We start from the raw sequence: 17,841 nt of genomic DNA on the forward strand, positions 1-17,841 counted from the left end.
TTGAAATTCTTAGCATCCATATTCATCAGTGATCTTGGTCTGATACTCCTTTTTGGTAGGGTCTTTGCCTGGTTTGGGGATCAAGGTAATGCTGGCTTCATAGAAAGAGTCTGGAAATTTTCCTTCTGCTTCAATTTTTTGAAACAGCTACAGGAGAATAGGTGTTATTTCTTCTTTGAAAGCTTGGTAGAATTCCTCAGCGAGTCCATCAGGTCCAAGGCTCTTTTTTTTTTTTTTTTTTTGAAGCACGACCATTTCTTTATTAAATTATACAAAAAGGGGAGGGGAGGGGAGGGGAGGGGGGCAGCTGTGGGGCTCGGCCCCAACCCTGGCCCCACCCCAGCCTGGCGCTGTCTGAGAGAAGGGGATCTGAGGAAGACCCAGGGATCAGGCAGGGTAGGGATGGACAGGACATGAGGCTGGGATGCAGAGGTGAGGAAGGAGAGGCTACTGGAGGAGGGGTGGGGAAGGGAGGAAGAGAGCAAGGACAGGAAGAAGAGCAATTGGGACCAGCTGGGGAGCTCAGATGGAGCAGGTCAAGAGGTGGAACAATGGCAGAGTGAGGATAGAAGGGGCAGTGTCTGGAGAGGCGGACATGAGAAAGGCTGGGGACAAAGAGGGTGGCAGCTCTGGTGCAGGGTCCAGAGCCAGGAGCCAGGTGGAGAGGTTTTTTGGGAGGTTTTTTATCACCGCTTCAATCTCGTTACTATATATTGGTCTATTCAGGTTGTCAATTTTTTTTGGTTCAATTTTAGGAGTTTATAGATTTCCAGAATTGCATCCATTTCATTTAGGTTGCTTAGCTTATTGGCATATAACTGTTGATAACAACTTCTGACAATTGTTTCTATTTCCTTGGTGTTAATTGTGATCTCTCCCTTTTCATTCATTATTTTATGAATTCGAGCTTTCTCTCTTTTCTTTTGTATTAGTGTCGCCAATGGTTTATCAGTCTTATTGATTCTTTCAAAAAACCAGCTTCTAGTTTCATTGATACGTTCTACTGTATCTCTGGATTCTACCTGATCAATCTCAGCTCTAATCCTGATGATTTCCTTTCTTATGTGTGGATTTGGTTTGATTTGTTGTTGATTCTCCAGTTCTTTAAGGTGTAGAGAGAGCTGCTATGTTCTGGAGTTTTCAAAAAAAATTTTTTTTTTTTTCAGAGATGGTTGGATGGCTATGTATTTCCCCTTTAGGACCACCTTTGCTGTATCCCATAGGTTTTGGATCAAAGTGTCTTCATTCTCACTGGTTTCTATTAATTCTTTTAGTTCTTTGATCTCCTGGTTGATCCAAGCATTCTTAATCAAGGTGGTCTTTCTCTTCCAGGTGTTTGAGTTCATTCTGAACTTTTCATTGTGATTGAGATCCAATTTCAAAGCATTGTAATCTGAGAATGTGCAGGAAATCATCTCAGTCTTTTGGTATCAGTTGAGTCCTGATTTGTGACCCAGTATGTGGTCTAATATGGAGAATGTTCCATGTGCCCTGGAGAAGAATGAGTATTCTGTTATTTTAGGGTGGAATGTTCTGTATATATCTATGAGATCCATCCAGAACAATGTGTCATTCAATGCTTTTGTTTCTTTATTGATTTTCTGCTTCGATGATCTGTCTATTTCTGAGAGAGGGGTGTTAATATCTCCCACGATTAGTGCATTCATATCAATATGACTCTTTATCTTGATTAACAGTTTTCTTATGTAATTGGCTACTCCCATATTGGGGGCATAGATATTTAAAATTGTTAGATCATCGTGGTGGATAGTCACTTTAAGAATTATGTAGTTTCCTTCTGTATCTCTGAATACAGTCTTGAGTTTAAATTCTAATTTGTCTGGTATGAGAATCGCTACCCAGCCTTCTTTTGAGGCCCATTGGCATGAAAGATGTTTCTCCATCCCTTCACTTTCAGTCTAGGTGTATCTTTAGGTTCAAAATGGGTCTCTTGTAGACAACATATGGATGGGTCCTGTCGTTTTATCCAGTGTGCATCCCACTGCCATTTTATAGGTGCATTTAGGCCAATCACATTGAGGGTGATTATTGATAGATACGTTTTTATTGACATCGTGTTAACTTTAAAGTATTTCTTTCTGTAGATTGTCTCTATATTTCTGATCAATGCTATTCTTTGTTTTTTTCTCCTTTAAGGAATCCCCCTTAATATGTCCTGCAGTATCAGCTTGGTGGTTGCATAGTCTTTTAAGCCTTGCCTGTTTTGGAAAATCTTTATCTCTCCATCCATTTTGAATGTCAGTCTTGCTGGATAAAGTATTCTTGGCTGCATGTTTGTCTCATTCAGTGCCCTGAATATATCTTGCCAGCCCTTTCTGGCTTGCCAGGTCGCTGTGGACACGTCTGACATTATTCTGATGGGCTTTCCTCTGTATGTAAGGATCTTCTTTGTCCTAGCTTCTTTCAAGAGGTTCTGCCTACACTTATAATTCTTCATTCTTACTATTAGGTGTCTCGAGGACTTTCAAGAATCTGTAATCTTGGGGGGAAACCTTTCAGCCTCTAAAATATGAACACTGTTTCCATTCATGAGATTCGGAAAATTGTCATGAAGAACTTGTTCTACTATATCTTCTAGACTTCATTCTTTCTCCTCCCCTGCAGGGATTCCAATAATTCTGACTTTGAAGGTTTCATGGCATTATTTGTTTCCCTGATTCTGTTTTTGTGGCTTCTAAGCTGTTTGTTTCAGGCTTCCTCCTGATCCTTTATCTCTATCTGTTTCTCCTCCAGATCACTAATTACGTCTTCTGTCTCATTTACCCTAGCGTTGAGAGAATTTAGATTAGATTTGAACTCATTGAGAGCATTGTGAAGCTCATCCCTGGTAGCTTTCAGCTCTTCCCTAATATTGAAAACATGATCTCTGGTCGTTTTCAGATTGGCCTTAATCAATTCCATTTGGTCATCAATGGCTTTCTCCAACCTAGCTATTGCTTGGATAATCGGTAGCCTGAATTTTCTTTCCAACATATTGTCTACATTGATCGCCATTAGCTCTGTTGCAGAAGGTCCATCCTCTGTATTTTTCTTCTGTTGGGCATTCCTCCTCCTACTTATTTGGTGAGAGATGGCTGAACGGGTGTAGCTGGATATATTGACCGTGGTACAGTCAAGGTGCACCCTGGAATGCTTCTGAGCAATCAGGGTTCCCCACCCAAATGAGAGGAAAAGAAAAGGAAAAGAAAAAAAGAGAGAGGGAGAGAGACAGGAAGGAAAAGTGAGAGAAAATAGAAGGCTCAGCCCTAAAGGGCCTCAATGTAAGATTTATGAAGTTTTCAAACACAGACAAAAAAGAAGACTGATAAAAGTATATGACAAGAGAAAAAAAAAAATTATATATATATATACTTGCATATATATATATATATGGAAATAAAGGAAGAAACTCGTCAAAAAGAACACTGAGTGCTCTCTTCGGCAGCACATATACTAAAATTGGAACGATACAGAGAAGATTAGCATGACCCCTGAACAAGGATGACACGCAAATTTGTGAAGCATTCCATAAGTTTTTCTGTTTGGTTAAACTATATTTTCTTCGGGTTGTTGCCACACTTTTAGTATTTTACTTGCTCTTTCATATACTATTATCTAGACAAAATGACAAGGCAGAAAAATTCACCACAAAAAAAAAAAAAAAGAATAAGAGGAAGTACCAAAGGCTAGGGACCTAATTAATACAGACATTGGTAATATGTCAGATCTAGAGTTCAGAATGACAATTCTCAAGGTTCTAGCCGGGCTTGAAAAAGGCATGGAAGATATTAGAGAAAACCTCTCGGGAGACATAAAAGCCCTTTCTGGAGAAATAAAAGAACTAAAATCTAACCAAGTTGAAATAAAAAAAGCTATTAATGAGGTGCTATCAAAAATGGAGGCTCTCACTGCTAGGATAAATGAGGCAGAAGAAAGAATTAGTGATATAGAAGACCAAATTACAGAGAATAAAGAAGCTGAGAAAAAGAGGGACAAACAGCTACTGGATCATGAGGGGAGAATTCGAGAGTTAAGTGACACCATAAGACGAAACAACATTAGAATAATTGGGATTCCAGAAGAAGAAGAAAGAGAGAGGGGAGCAGAAGATATACTGGAGAGAATTATTGGGGAGAATTTTCCCAATATGGCAAAGGGAACGAGCATCAAAATTCAGGAGGTTCAGAGAACGCCCCTCAAAATCAATAAAAATAGGCCCACACCCCGTCACATTATAGTAAAATTTACAAGTCTTAGTGACAAAGAGAAAATCCTGAGAGCAGCCCGGGAAAAGAGCTCTGTAACAAACAATGGTAAAAATATTAGATTGGCAGCTGACTTATCCACAGAGACCAGGCAGGCCAGAAAGAGCTGGCATGATATTTTCAGAGCACTAAACGAGAAAAACATGCAGCCAAGAATACTATATCCAGCTAGGCTATCATTGAAAATAGAAGGAGAGATTAAAAGCTTCCAGGACAAACAACAACTGAAAGAATTTGCAAACACCAAACCAGCTCTACAGGAAATCTTGAAAGGGGTCCTCTAAGCAAAGGGAGAGCCTACAAGTGGTAGATCAGTAAGGAAGAGAGACAATATACAGTAACAGTCACCTTACAGGCAATACAATGGCACTAAATTCATATCTCTCAATAGTTACCCTGAATGTGAATGGGCTAAATGCCCCTGTCAAAAGACACAGGGTATCAGAATGGATAAAAAAACAAAACCCATCTATATGTTGCCTCCAAGAAACTCATTTTAAGCCCGAAGACACCTCCAGATTTAAAGTGAGGGGGTGGAAAAGAATTTACCATGCTAATGGACATCAGAAGAAAGCAGGAGTGGCAATCCTTATATCAGATCAATTAGATTTTAAGCCAAAAACTATACTAAGAGATGAGGAAGGGCACTATATCATACTCAAAGGGTCTGTCCAACAAGAAGATCCATACAATTTTAAATATCTATGCCCCCAACGTGGGAGCAGCCAACTATATAAACCAATTAATAACAAAATCAAAGAAACACATCAACAATAATAGTAGGGGACTTTAACACGCCCCTCACTGAAATGGACAGGTCATCCAAGCAAAAGATCAGCAAGGAAATAAAGGGCTTAAACGACACACTGGACCAGATGGACATCACAGATATATTCAAAACATTTCATCCCAAAGCAACAGAATACACATTCTTCTCTAGTGCACATGGAACATTCTCCAGAATAGATCACATCCTTGGTCCTAAATCAGAACTCAAGAGGTATCAAAAGATTGGCATCATTCCCTGCATATTTTCAGACCACAATGCTTTGAAGCTAGAACTCAACCACAAGAGGAAGTTTGGAAAGAACCCAAATACATGGAGACTAAACAGCATCCTTCTAAAGAATAAATGGGTCAACCGGGAAATTAAAGTAGAATTGAAAAAAATCATGGAAACAAATGATAATGAAAATACAACAGTTCAAAATCTGTGGGACACAACAAAGGCAGTCCTGAGAGGAAAATATATAGCAGTACAAGCCTTCCTCAACAAACAAGAAAGGTCTCAGGTACACAATCTAACCCTACACCTAAAGGAGCTGGAGAAAGAACAAGAAAGAAACCCTAAGCCCAGCAGGAGAAGAGAAATCATAAAGATCAGAGCAGAAATCAATGAAATAGAAACCAAAAAGACAATAGAACATATCAATGAAACTAGGAGCTGGTTCTTTGAAAGAATTAATAAAATTGATAAACCCCTGGCCAGACTTATCAAAAAGAAAAGAGAAAGGACCCAAATAAATAAAATCATGAATGAAAGAGGAGAGATCACAACTAAAACAAAGAAATTCAAACTATTAAAAGAACATACTATGAGCAATTCTACGCCAACAAATTTGACAATCTGGAAGAAATGGATGCATTCCTAGAAACATAAACTGCCACAACTGGACCAGGAAGAAGTAGAAAGTCTGAACAGACTCATAACCAGTAAGGAGATTGGAACAGTCATTAAAAATCTCCAAACAAACAAAAGCCCAGGGCCAGACGGCTTCCCGGAGGAATTCTACCAAACATTTAAAGAAGAACCAATTCTGATTCTTCTGAAACTGTTCCAAAAAATAGAAATGGAAGAAAAACAAACTCATTCTATGAGGCCAGCATCACTTAGATCCCCAAACCAGACAAGGATCCCATCAAAAAAGAGAGCTATAGACCAATATCTTGATGAACACAGATGCGAAAATTCTCACCAAAATACTACCCAATAGGATTCAACAGTATTTTAAAAGGATTATTCACTACGACAAAGTGGGATTTATTCCAGGGCTGCAAGGTTGGTTCAACATCCGCAAATCAATGTGGTACAACACATCAATAAAAGAACGAACAAGAACCATATGATACTCTCAATAGATGCTGAAAAAGCATTTGACAAAGTACAGCATCCCTTCCTAATCAAAACTCTTCAAAGTGTAGGGATAGAGGGCACATAACTCAATATCATCAAAGCCATCATGAAAAACCCACCACAAATATCATTCTCAATGGAGAAAAACTGAAAGCTTTTCCGCTAAGGTCAGGAACACGGCAGGGATGTCCATTATCACCACTGCTATTCAACATAGTACTAGAGGTCCTAGGCTCAGCAATCAGACAACAAAAGGAAATTAAAGCCATCCAAATCAGCAAAGAAGATGTCAAATTATCACTCTTCACAGATGATATGATACTATATGTGGAAAACCCAAAAGACTCCACTCCAAAACTGCTAGAACGTATACAGGAATTCAGTAAAGTGTCAGGATATAAAATCAATGCACAGAAATCAGTTGCATTTCTCTACACCAACAACAAGACAGAAGAAAGTGAAATTAAGGAGTCAAACCCATTTACAATTGCACCCCAAACCATAAGATACCTAGGAATAAACCTAACCAAAGAGGCACAGAATCTATACTCAGAAAACTACAAAGTACTCATGAAAGAAATTGAGGAAGACACAAGGAAATGGAAAAATGTTCCATGCTCCTGGATTGGAAGAATAAATATTGTGAAAATGTCTATGCTACCTAAAGCAATCTACACATTTAATGCAATTCCTATCAAAGTACCATCCATCTTTTTCAAAGAAATGGAACAAATAATTCTAAAATTTATATGGAACCAGAAAAGACCTCGAATAGCCAAAGGGATATTGAAAAAGAAAGCCAACGTTGGTGGCATCACAATTCCGGACTTCAAGCTCTATTACAAAGCTGTCATCATCAAGACAGCATGGTATTGGCATAAAAACAGACAAATAGATCAATGGAACAGAATAGAGAGGCCAGAAATAGACCGTCAACTCTATGGTCAACTAATCTTCGACAAAGCAGGAAAGAATGTCCAATGGAAAAAAGACAGCCTCCTCAATAAATGGTGCTGGGAAAATTGGACAGCCACTTGCAGAGAAATGAAATTGGACCATTTCCTTACACCACACACGAAAATAGACTCAAAATGGATGAAGGACATCAATGTGAGAAAGGAATCCATCAAAATCCTTGCGGAGAACACAGGCAGCAACCTCTTCGACCTCAGCCGCAGCAACATCTTCCTAGGAACATCATAAAAGGCAAGGGAAGCAAGGGCAAAAATGAACTATTGGGATTTCATCAAGATTAAAAGCTTTTGCACAGCAAAGGAAACAGTTAACAAAATCAAAAGACAACTGACAGAATGGGAGAAGACATTTGCAAACGACATATCAGATAAAGGACTAGTGTCCAAAATCTATAAAGAACTTAGCAAACTCAACACCCAAAGAACAAATAATCCAGTCAAGAAATGGGCAGAGGACATGAACAGACAGTTCTGCAAAGAAGACATCCAGAAGGCCAACAGACACATGAAAAAGTGCTCCATATCACTCGGCATCAGGGAAATACAAATCAAAACCACACTGAGATATCACCTCACACTAGTCAGAATAGCTAAAATCAACAAGTCAGGAAATGACAGATGCTGGCAAGGATGCAGATAATGGGGAACCCTCCTACACTGATGGTGGGAATGCAAGCTGGTGCAGCCACTCTGGAAAACAGCATGGAGGTTCCTCAAAATGTTGAAAATAGAACTGCCTTATGACCCAGCAATTGCACTACTGGGTATTTACCCTAAAGATACAAATGTAGTGATCCAAAGGGGCACGTGCACCCGAATGTTTATAGCAGTAATGTCCACAATAGCCAAACTTTGGAAAGAACATAGATGTCCATCAACATATGAATGGATAAAGAAGATGTGGTATATATACAGAATGGAATACTATGCAGCCATCAAAAGAAATGAAATCTTGCCATTTGCGACAACATGGATGGAACTAGAGTGTATCATGCTTAGCGACATAAGTCAAGCAGAGAAAGACAACTATCATATGATCTCCCTGATAGGAGGAAATGGTGATGCAACATGGGGGCTTAAGTGGGTAGGAGAAGAATCAATGACACAATATGGGATTGGGAGGGAGACAAACCATAAGTGACTCTTAATCTTACAAAACAAACTGAGGGTTGCTGGGGGGAGGGGGGTTGGGTGAAGGGGGGGTGGGGAATGGACATTGGGGAGGGTATGTGCTTTGGTGAGTGCTGTGAAGTGTGTAAACCTGGCGATTCACAGACCTGTACCCCTGGGGATAAAAATACATGTTTATAAAAAAATAAAAATTTAAAATAAAAAGAACACTGAGTGTAAGATTTATATACTATCAGGACAAACACAAAAACACAAATATTGGTGGAAGAAAAAGATGGGAGAGTGGTTATAAATTCTCAGTGTGGGTGAGGAATGTTGTTTTGATTCTTCCTGGATATATCGTGATATCTTTGTTAATTGACTCAACTTTCCTATGATAAAGGGGGGTTAGGAATTGGTTTACCTATAGGGGTGGCATTGATTGGGGAAAGGGGATTACCTTAATGTTTAACTCTATATAAATATTAGAACATAAAAATTTTAAAAAGGAATAAACTAGACTAAACTAAACTAAAATTTAAAAAAAAAGAAATTAAAAAAAAGAAATGTAAAAGGAAACAGAGTTGTATGTATGAAAAATTTCAGGTTAGAAGGTTATTATGAAATTTGATGTACTGGACATCTCACTGTGCCTGTTAATAGGCTAAAAAATTATACAATAATAAAAAATTATCTATATAAAAATAGAGCTAAAATAGTGGGATCAAATTTATAATAAAAATTGTCCTATGAAGTAGTGGTGGTTGTTCTCTTGTAATCTTTTTTTTTTTTTTTTCTTTGCTTTGCTTTCCTGGTTGGTTTGGTTTTCTGAGGGAGGGGCCTGCCACGTGTGTTTTCAGTCAATGATGTTCTCTGAGTTAAGTCGTCCCGCCCCCCTCAAGGGTGTGGGCTCTGAGGAAACTGGTTTTTTCTGGCTTTTGTTCTGTGGAGGTTTTTATATTTGTTCACTTTTGTTTTTCTCTCTTGCCTTGACCACTTTTGATTGTTTTTGTAGGTTTAGAGGAAAGCAAATTGCATCCTTACCTCCCTCTCATAGAGAAGCCTCAGTCTGGCTGCAGAGCCCAAATAAATCCCCCCTTGGCCACTGGCAGAGCAGGTTCCCAGTTGCGGTCCTGGGAACTCAGGATTTTTTGCTTGTACCCAAAACCGCAGCAGCGTCGCTTGTCTGGGCAGCTCCAGACTGCCAGAGAAGTTCCAAGCAGCGATTGCACACTGAGATTTTCCCGCTGGCCCGGGATGAGAGTGCCTGGTCTTTCTGGGTGCGAGATCACTGGGCTGGCGCCTGTGTGCACCCTTCTCAAGGGAGGACGCTGGGCAGGACTCGGAATCTGATGGCATGGCAGGGAACTCACATAGGGAGTGCAAAAAGGCTGTGCTTCTGTTGGCTGGCAAGGCTCCCAGTCCCTCATGCGAGCTGGGCTTCAAGCCCTCTCAGGCGCACTGGTGGTTCAGGGAGCAAGACCTGGTTTCTCTGCCGCACTCTCTCTCGCTCTGTGCCAGGGTTGGTTGTCATGGGTCTGGGCACTTAAGCCCCTGACACTAACACCCAGATTCACACAATTTCCCCCCTTAAACCTTTGCTCTTTTTGATTGCTTTCTACCAGACTCCTGAGTTAATGCTGGTCTCCAGATGCAGGGCACTCTCGTATCGGGATATTACTTTCCAATGGGTCGCGTCTGGTGGCTCCCTCCACCTTCTTTTATTTTCCGATATCATTCCGTCTTTCCCACTCCACTTTACCTGCCCACTGGTGTCTTCTTCTCTGGTACAGATCCAGACATGTATAATTCTGATCTCTGACTAATTTTGTGCACCCACAGAATTCCTTGGAAGGTAATCAGCTCATGTTAGTGTACATGTTGAAAGGGCACCTCATCCTACTTCCCCGCAATCTTGTCTCCCCCCTCTCTAATTTAATTCTTATAATAATTCTGTGGCTTCCAAACTCCAGATTTAAAGGCACAGTTTAAGTGTTAAAAGATGAAAATGGGGGGGCGGACAAGATGGCGGGGGAGTAGGAGGAGGCGCCTTTTCAGCTGGTACCCCAAAGTGAGCTGATTACCTACCAAATAACTCCATTCACCCATGAAATCAACCTGAGATCAGAGTCATACACATCTGGTCTCTACAGGGGCAGAAGATGCCAGTGGTAAGGTAAAGCAGAGTGGGAACCGTGGACTGATATCAGAAGATAAAGAAAAGGGGGAGAGAGACACCAGAGGCAACCGGTTGAAAAGTAATACCCCCAATACGAGCAAGAGTGCCCTGCGTCTGGGGACCAGCATTAACTAGGAGACTGGTTGAAAGCACTGCAAAAGAGCAAAGGATCACGGGGGAAATTGTGGGAATCGGGGCAGCTAGGGACAGGGGCTTAAGTCCCCAGTCCCACGACAGCCTCCCCGGCGCTGAGGCAGAGAGAGTGTGGCGAAGAAACCAGGTCTTGGTCCCTATGCTGCCAGCACGCCAGAGAATGCGTGGGTTCTGGCTCCTGTGTGGGGATGGGAGCCACTCATCGGCAGAAAGTGCGAGCCCTACCACAAAACCTGAGATACGCACTCATGTCCCTCATGCTCCCCTGAGAGAGTTACAAAGGCCCGGCCAGCACTCTTTGACCTGCGCCATTGTTCCCAAAGCCTAAGCCGCGCACCCCAAACTCTCCCCTGACAGAGGTGCCCAAAAGCCCAGCCTGGTGCTCTCGGACCTGCGCCCCGTTGTGTCTGAGACATGCGCATGGCCCATAGCCACCCCTGAAAGAGGTGTGCATAATCTGGGCACTCTTAGACCCAGAAAGACCAGGCACTCCCAGCCCGGGCCAGTGGCAAAATCTCAGTGTGCGATTGCTGCTTGGAACCTCTCTGGCAGTCTGGAGCTCCCAGACAGCTGCCACTGCCTTGGATTTGGGTACAAGCAAAAGATCCTGTGTCCCCAGGGTCTGCAACTTGAAACCTGCTCTTCCAGTGGCCAGGGAGGAACTTATTTAGGCTCTGCACCCCCACTGAGGCTTCTCTCTGAGAGGGAGATCAGGGTGTTGTTTATTTTCCTCTAAAACTACAAAAACCAACAAAGGCAGTCAAGGTGAGAGAAAAAAAAGTAAACAAACATAAAAACCACCAGAGAACAAAAACCTGAAAAAAACCAGTTTCCTCAGAGCCCACTCCCTTGAGGAGGACAGGAGGACTTAACTCAGAGAACATCATTGACTGACAACCCAGGTGGCAGACGCCTCCCCCAGAAAACAAACCAAGAAAGAAAAAAATAAATAAATAAATAAATAAAAGGACTACAAGAGAACAACCACTACTTCATATGAAAACTTTTATTATTCATTCATTCCCACTATTCTGGTTCATTTTCTTTTTACACATAGGTAATTTTTTTAGCCTATTTTCATCACAGCGAGCTGTACAGTACATCAAACTCCATAATACCCTTCTAACCTGAACTTTTTGATACATACACCTATGTTTGTTTTTTTTTTGCATTTTTATTTTTTGAATTCTTTTTTTTTTATTTTAGTTTAGTTTAGTCTAGTTTACTCCTTTTTATTTTTATCCTCTAATATTCATATAGAGTTAAACTTCAAAGTAATCCCATTTCCCCAATCAATACTACCCCTATAGGTAAACCAAATTTTAATCCCCTTTATCTTAGGAAAGTTGAGTCCTTTAACAAAGATATCAAGATATATCCAGGAAGAATCAAACCAACCTTCCTTGCACACACTGAGAATTTATAAGAACTCTCCCATCTTCTTCTTCCACCAGTGTTTCTGTGTTTTTGTGTTTGTCCTAGGAGCATATAAATCTTACACTTGGGGTTCTCCTCCAAAATGTCTAGGAGGAGGAATGCCCAACAGAAGAAAAATACAGAGGATGGACCTTCTGCAACAGAGCTAATGGCTATCAACATAGACAATATGTCAGAAAGAGAATCCAGGCTAACAATTATCCAGGCAATAGTTAGGTTGGAGAAAGCCATGGATGACCAAATAAATTGATTAGGGCCGAACTGAAAGCAATCAGAAAGGATGTTCACGATGTTAGGGCAGAGCTTAAAGCTACCAGGGAGGAGGTTCACAATGCTTTCAATGAGTTCCAATCTAATCTAAACTCTATCAAAGCTAGGGTAACTGAGACAGAAGATAGAATTAGTGATCTGGAGGACAAACAGATAGAGAGAAAGGATCAGGAGGAAACCTGGAACAAACAGCTTATAAAAACCACCAAAATAGAATCAGGGAAATAAATGATGCATGAAGCATTCCAATGTCAGAATTATTGGAATCCCTGAAGGGGAGGAGAAAGAAAGAAGTCTAGAAGATATAGTGGAACAAGTCCTTCATGAAAATTTTCCCAATCTCATGAATGGAACCAGCATGAATGTAGTAGAGGCTAAACGGTCTCCACCCAAGATTATACATCCCAAAAGAACATCACAACACCTGATAGTCAAATTGAGGAATTATAATTGTAGGTATAATCTCTTGAAAGCCGCTAGGGCAAAGAGGCTCCTTAATTACAGAGGGAAGCCCATCAGAATGACATCAGACATGTCCACAAAGACCTGGCAAGCCAGAAAAGGCTGGCAAGGTATATTCAGGACACTAAATGAGAAGAACATGCAGCCAAGAATACTTTATCCAGCAAGACTGACATGAAAAATGGATGGAGAGATAAAGAGTTTCCAAGACCAGCAAGGCTTAAAAGACTATGCAACCACCAAGCCGACACTGCAGGAAATATTAAGCGGGGTTCTATAAAAGAGGAATAATGCTAAACAATAGCATTAAACAGAAATATAGACAATCTACATAAAGAAAGACTTCAAAGTTAACTCGATGTCAATAAAAACGTATCTATCAATAATCACTCTCAATGTGAATGGCATAAATGCGCCCATAAAACGGCACAGAGTTGCAGACTGGATAAAACGACAAGACCCATCCATATGATGTCCACAAGAGACCCACTGTAAACCTAAATATACACCCAGAGTGATAGTGAAGGGATGGAGAAGCATCTTTCATGCCAATGGGCCTCAAAAGAAGGCTGGGCTAGCGATTCTCATATCAGATAAATTAGACTTCAAACTAAAGACTGTAGTCAGAGATACAGAAGGACACTACATAATCCTTAAAGGGACTATCCACCAAGATGATCTAACAATTGTAAATATCTATGCTCCCATTATGGGAGCAGCCAATTACTTAAGAAAGCTGTTAATCAAGATAAGAGTCATATTGATAGGAATACACTAATCATAGGAGATCTTAACATGCCTCTCTCAGAAATAGACAGATCATTGATGCATAAAATCAATAATGAAACAAGAGCATAGAATGACACATTGGACCAGATGGACCTCATAGATATACACAGAACATTCAACCCTAAAACAACAGAATACTCATTCTTCTCAAGTGAACATGAAACATTCTCCAGAATAGACCACATAATGGGTCACAAATCAGGACTCAACCAATACCAAAAGAATGAGATTATTCCTTGCACATTCTCAGATCACAATGCTTTGAAATTGGAGCTCAATCACAATGAAAAGTTCTGAAGGAACTCAAAAACCTGGAAGCTAAAGACCACATTGCTTAAGAATGATTGGATCAACCAGGAGATCAAAGAAGAACTGAAACAATTCATGGAAACCAATGAGAATGAAGACAATTCTGTCCAAAACCTATGGGATACAGCAAATGCGGTCCTAAGGGGGAAATACATAGCCATCCATGCCTCCCTCAAAGAAATTGAAAAATCCAGCACACAGCAGCTGTCTCTACACCTTAAAGAACTGGAGAATCAACAACAAATCAAACCAACTCCACACATAAGAAGAGAAATCATCAAGATTAGAGCTGAGATCAATGAGGCAGAAAACCAGAGATGCAGTAGAAAGTATCAACGAAACTAGAAGCTGATTTTTTAAAAGAATCAATAAGATCGATAAACCATTGGCCACACTAATACAAAAGAAAAGAGTGAAAGCCTATTAATAAAATTATGAATGAAAAGGGAGAGATCACAATGAACACCAAGGAAGTAGAAACAATCATCAGAAGTTATTATCAACAGTTATACACCAATAAGCTAAGCAACCAAGATGAAATGGATGCATTCCTGGAAAACTATGAAGTCCCAAAATTGAATGAGGAAGAAATAGATAACCTCAATAGATGGATATCTAGTAACGAGACTGAAGGAATGATCAAAAACCTCCCAAAAAAACAAGAGCCCAGGACCTGACGGATTCCCTGGGGAATTCTATCAAATGTTTGAAGAAGAAATAACACCTATACTCCTGACGCTCTTTCAAAAAATTGAAACAGAAGCAAAACTTCCAGACTCTTTCTATGAAGCCAGCATTACCCTGATCCCCAAACCAGGCAAAGACCCTACCAAAAAGGAGAATTTCAGACCATTATCACTGATGAATATGGATGCTAAGATTCTCAACCAGAACCTAGCCAACAGGATCCAACACTACATTAAAAAGATTATCCACCATGATCAGGTGGGATTGATCCCTGGGCTACAAGGATGGTACAGCACTCGCAAATCAATAAATGTGATACAAAAAATTAATATGAAAAGAGAGAGAACCACATGGTCCTCTCAATTGATGCAGAAAAAGCATTTGATAAAATCCAGCATCCATTCCTGATTAAAATGCTTAAAAGTGTAGGGATGGAGGAAACATTCCTGAACTTCATCAAATCTATCTATGAAAGACCCACAGCAAATATAATCCTCAATGGGAAAAGTCTTGCAGCCTTCCCGTTGAGATCAGGAACACGACAAGGATGCCCACTTTCACCACTCTTGTTCAACATACTATTAGAAGTCCTAACAACAGCAATCAGACAGCAAAGAGAAATAAAAGGTATCCAAATTGGCAATGAAGAAGTCAAACTCTCTCTTCGCAGATGACATGATTCTTTATATGGAAAACCCAAAAGACTCCACCCCCAAACTATAGAACTCATACAGCAATTCAGCAACATGACAGGATGTGCAGAAATCAGTGGCTTTCTTATAAACTGACAATGAAAATACAGAAAGGGAAATTAGAGAACCGATTCCATTTACTATAGCATCAAGAACCATAAGATACCTGGGAATAAACTTAACAAAAGAGGTAAAGGATCTGTGCTCGAGGAACTATAGAACACTCATGAAAGAAATTGAAGAAGACACAAAAAGATGGAAGACCATTCCATGCTCTTGGATCGGAAGAATAAACATTGTTAAAATATCTATACTGCCTAGAGCAATCTATACTTTTAATGCCATTCCGATCAAAACTCCACGGGATTCTTCAAAGAGATGGAGCAAATAATCCTAAAATTTGTATGGAATTAGAAGAGACCCCGAATCACTAAGGAAATGTTGAAAAACAAAAATAAAATGGGGGGCATCACGTTACCTGATTTCAAGCTTTACTACAAAGCTGTGATCACGAAGACAGCATGGCACTGGCATAAAAACAGACACACAGACTAGTGGAAAAGAGTAGAGAGCCCAGATATGGACACTCAACTCTACGGTCAATTAATCTTTGACAAAACAGGAAAAAATATACAGTGGAAAAAAGACAGTCTCTTCAATAAATGGTGCTGGGATAACTGGGCATCTATAAGTAGAAGAATGAAACTCAACCATTCTCTTACACCATCCACAAAGATAAACTCAAAATGCATAAAAGACCTCAATGTGAGACAGGAATCCATCAGAATCCTAAAGGAGAACATAGGCAGTAATCTCTTCGATATCAGCCCACAGCAACTTCTTTCAAGATATGTCTCCAAAGGCAAAGGGAACAAAAGTGAAAATAAACTTTTGGGACTTCATCAAAATCAAAAGCTTCTCCACAGCAAAGGAAACAGTCAAAAAAACAAAGAGGCAACCCAAGGAATGGCAGAAGATATTTGCAAAGGACAGTACAGACAAAAGGTTGATATCCAGGATATATAATGAACTCCCCAAACTCAACACACACAAAACAGGCAAACATATCAAAATATGGGCAGTAGATATGAAGAGACACTTCTCCAATCAAGGCATACAAATGGCTATCAGACACATGAAAAAATGTTCATCATCACTAGCCCTCAGGGAGATTCAAATTAAAACCACATTGAGATATCACCTTACACCAGTTAAAATGGCCAAAATTAGCAAGACAGGAAACAACATGTATTGGAGGGGATGTGGAGAAAGGGGAACCCTCTTCCACTGTTGGTGAGAATGCAAGTTGGTGCAGCCTCTTTGGAGAACAGTGTGGAGATTCCTCAAGAAATTAAAAATAGAACTTCCCTATGACCCTGCCATTGCACTCTGGGTATTTTCCCCAAAGATACAGATGTCATGAAAAGAAGGGGCATCTGTACCCCAATGTTTATAGCAGCAATGGCCATGGTCGCCAAACTGTGGAAAGAACCAAGATGCCCTTCAACGGATGACCGTATAAGGAAGATGTGGTCCATATACACTATGGAGTATTATACCTCCATCAGAAAGGATGAATACCCAACTGTTGTAGCAACATGGATGGGACTGGAAGAGATTATGCTGAGTGAAATAAGTCAAGAAGAGAGAGTCAACTATCATATGGTTTCACTTATTTGTGGAGCGTAACAAACTCCCTGGAGGACAAGGTGTGTTAGAGAGGAGAAGGGAGTTGGGGCAAATTGGAAGGGGAGGAGAATCATGAGAGACTATGGACTCTAAAAAACAATCTAAGGGGTCTGAAGTGGTGGGAAAGTGGGAGGTTGGGGTACCAGGTGGTGGGTATTATTATAGAGGGCACGGATTGCATGGAGCACTGGGTGTGGTGAAAAAATAATAAATAGCGGTTTTCTGAAAATAAATAAATCAATTTAATTAAATTAAAATAAAAAAGAGGAAATTCAAAATCAATTACTCTAGAAGAAATACAAAGAATTTTTAGAGTTGACAGCCCCCAAATCAGTGAGTTTAGATGATTTGAGAAGAGAATTCTATCAATTCTTTAAGAAACAGAAAATGCCACTATTCTTTCAAACTATTCTACATCAGGGAAGGATAAAAAATACTTTCAGTCCTCTGATTTAAACTACTGTAACATTGATTCACAACAAAAACAAAGACTACATGAATAAAGAAAATAAAATTAATGAATATCAATGCAAAATCCTTAAGAAAATACTGAAACATTTTATAACAAGCAAGTCATATTAACCTCAAAATGCGAAAATGGATAAAATTTATTGAGTTGATTAATGTAAATCAACATTAAGGAACTTCTTGGGGAGATGACTGTGTAGGAGGATCCTAAGCTCACCTTCTT

At 40.0% G+C, this 17,841-nt stretch overlaps 1 non-coding gene across 1 annotated transcript; it reads left to right on the top strand.

Moving 5' to 3' along the window:
* Positions 1–3,429: 3,429 nt before the first annotated feature.
* LOC131832804 (U6 spliceosomal RNA) lies at positions 3,430–3,536 on the top strand. Its single transcript, XR_009354168.1, has one exon. It is a non-coding gene; the product is annotated as a U6 spliceosomal RNA (small nuclear RNA).
* Positions 3,537–17,841: the final 14,305 nt, after the last annotated feature.

Source organism: Mustela lutreola, chromosome 5 (assembly GCF_030435805.1).
Source record: "Mustela lutreola isolate mMusLut2 chromosome 5, mMusLut2.pri, whole genome shotgun sequence".
Lineage (NCBI taxonomy): Eukaryota > Metazoa > Chordata > Mammalia > Carnivora > Mustelidae > Mustela > Mustela lutreola.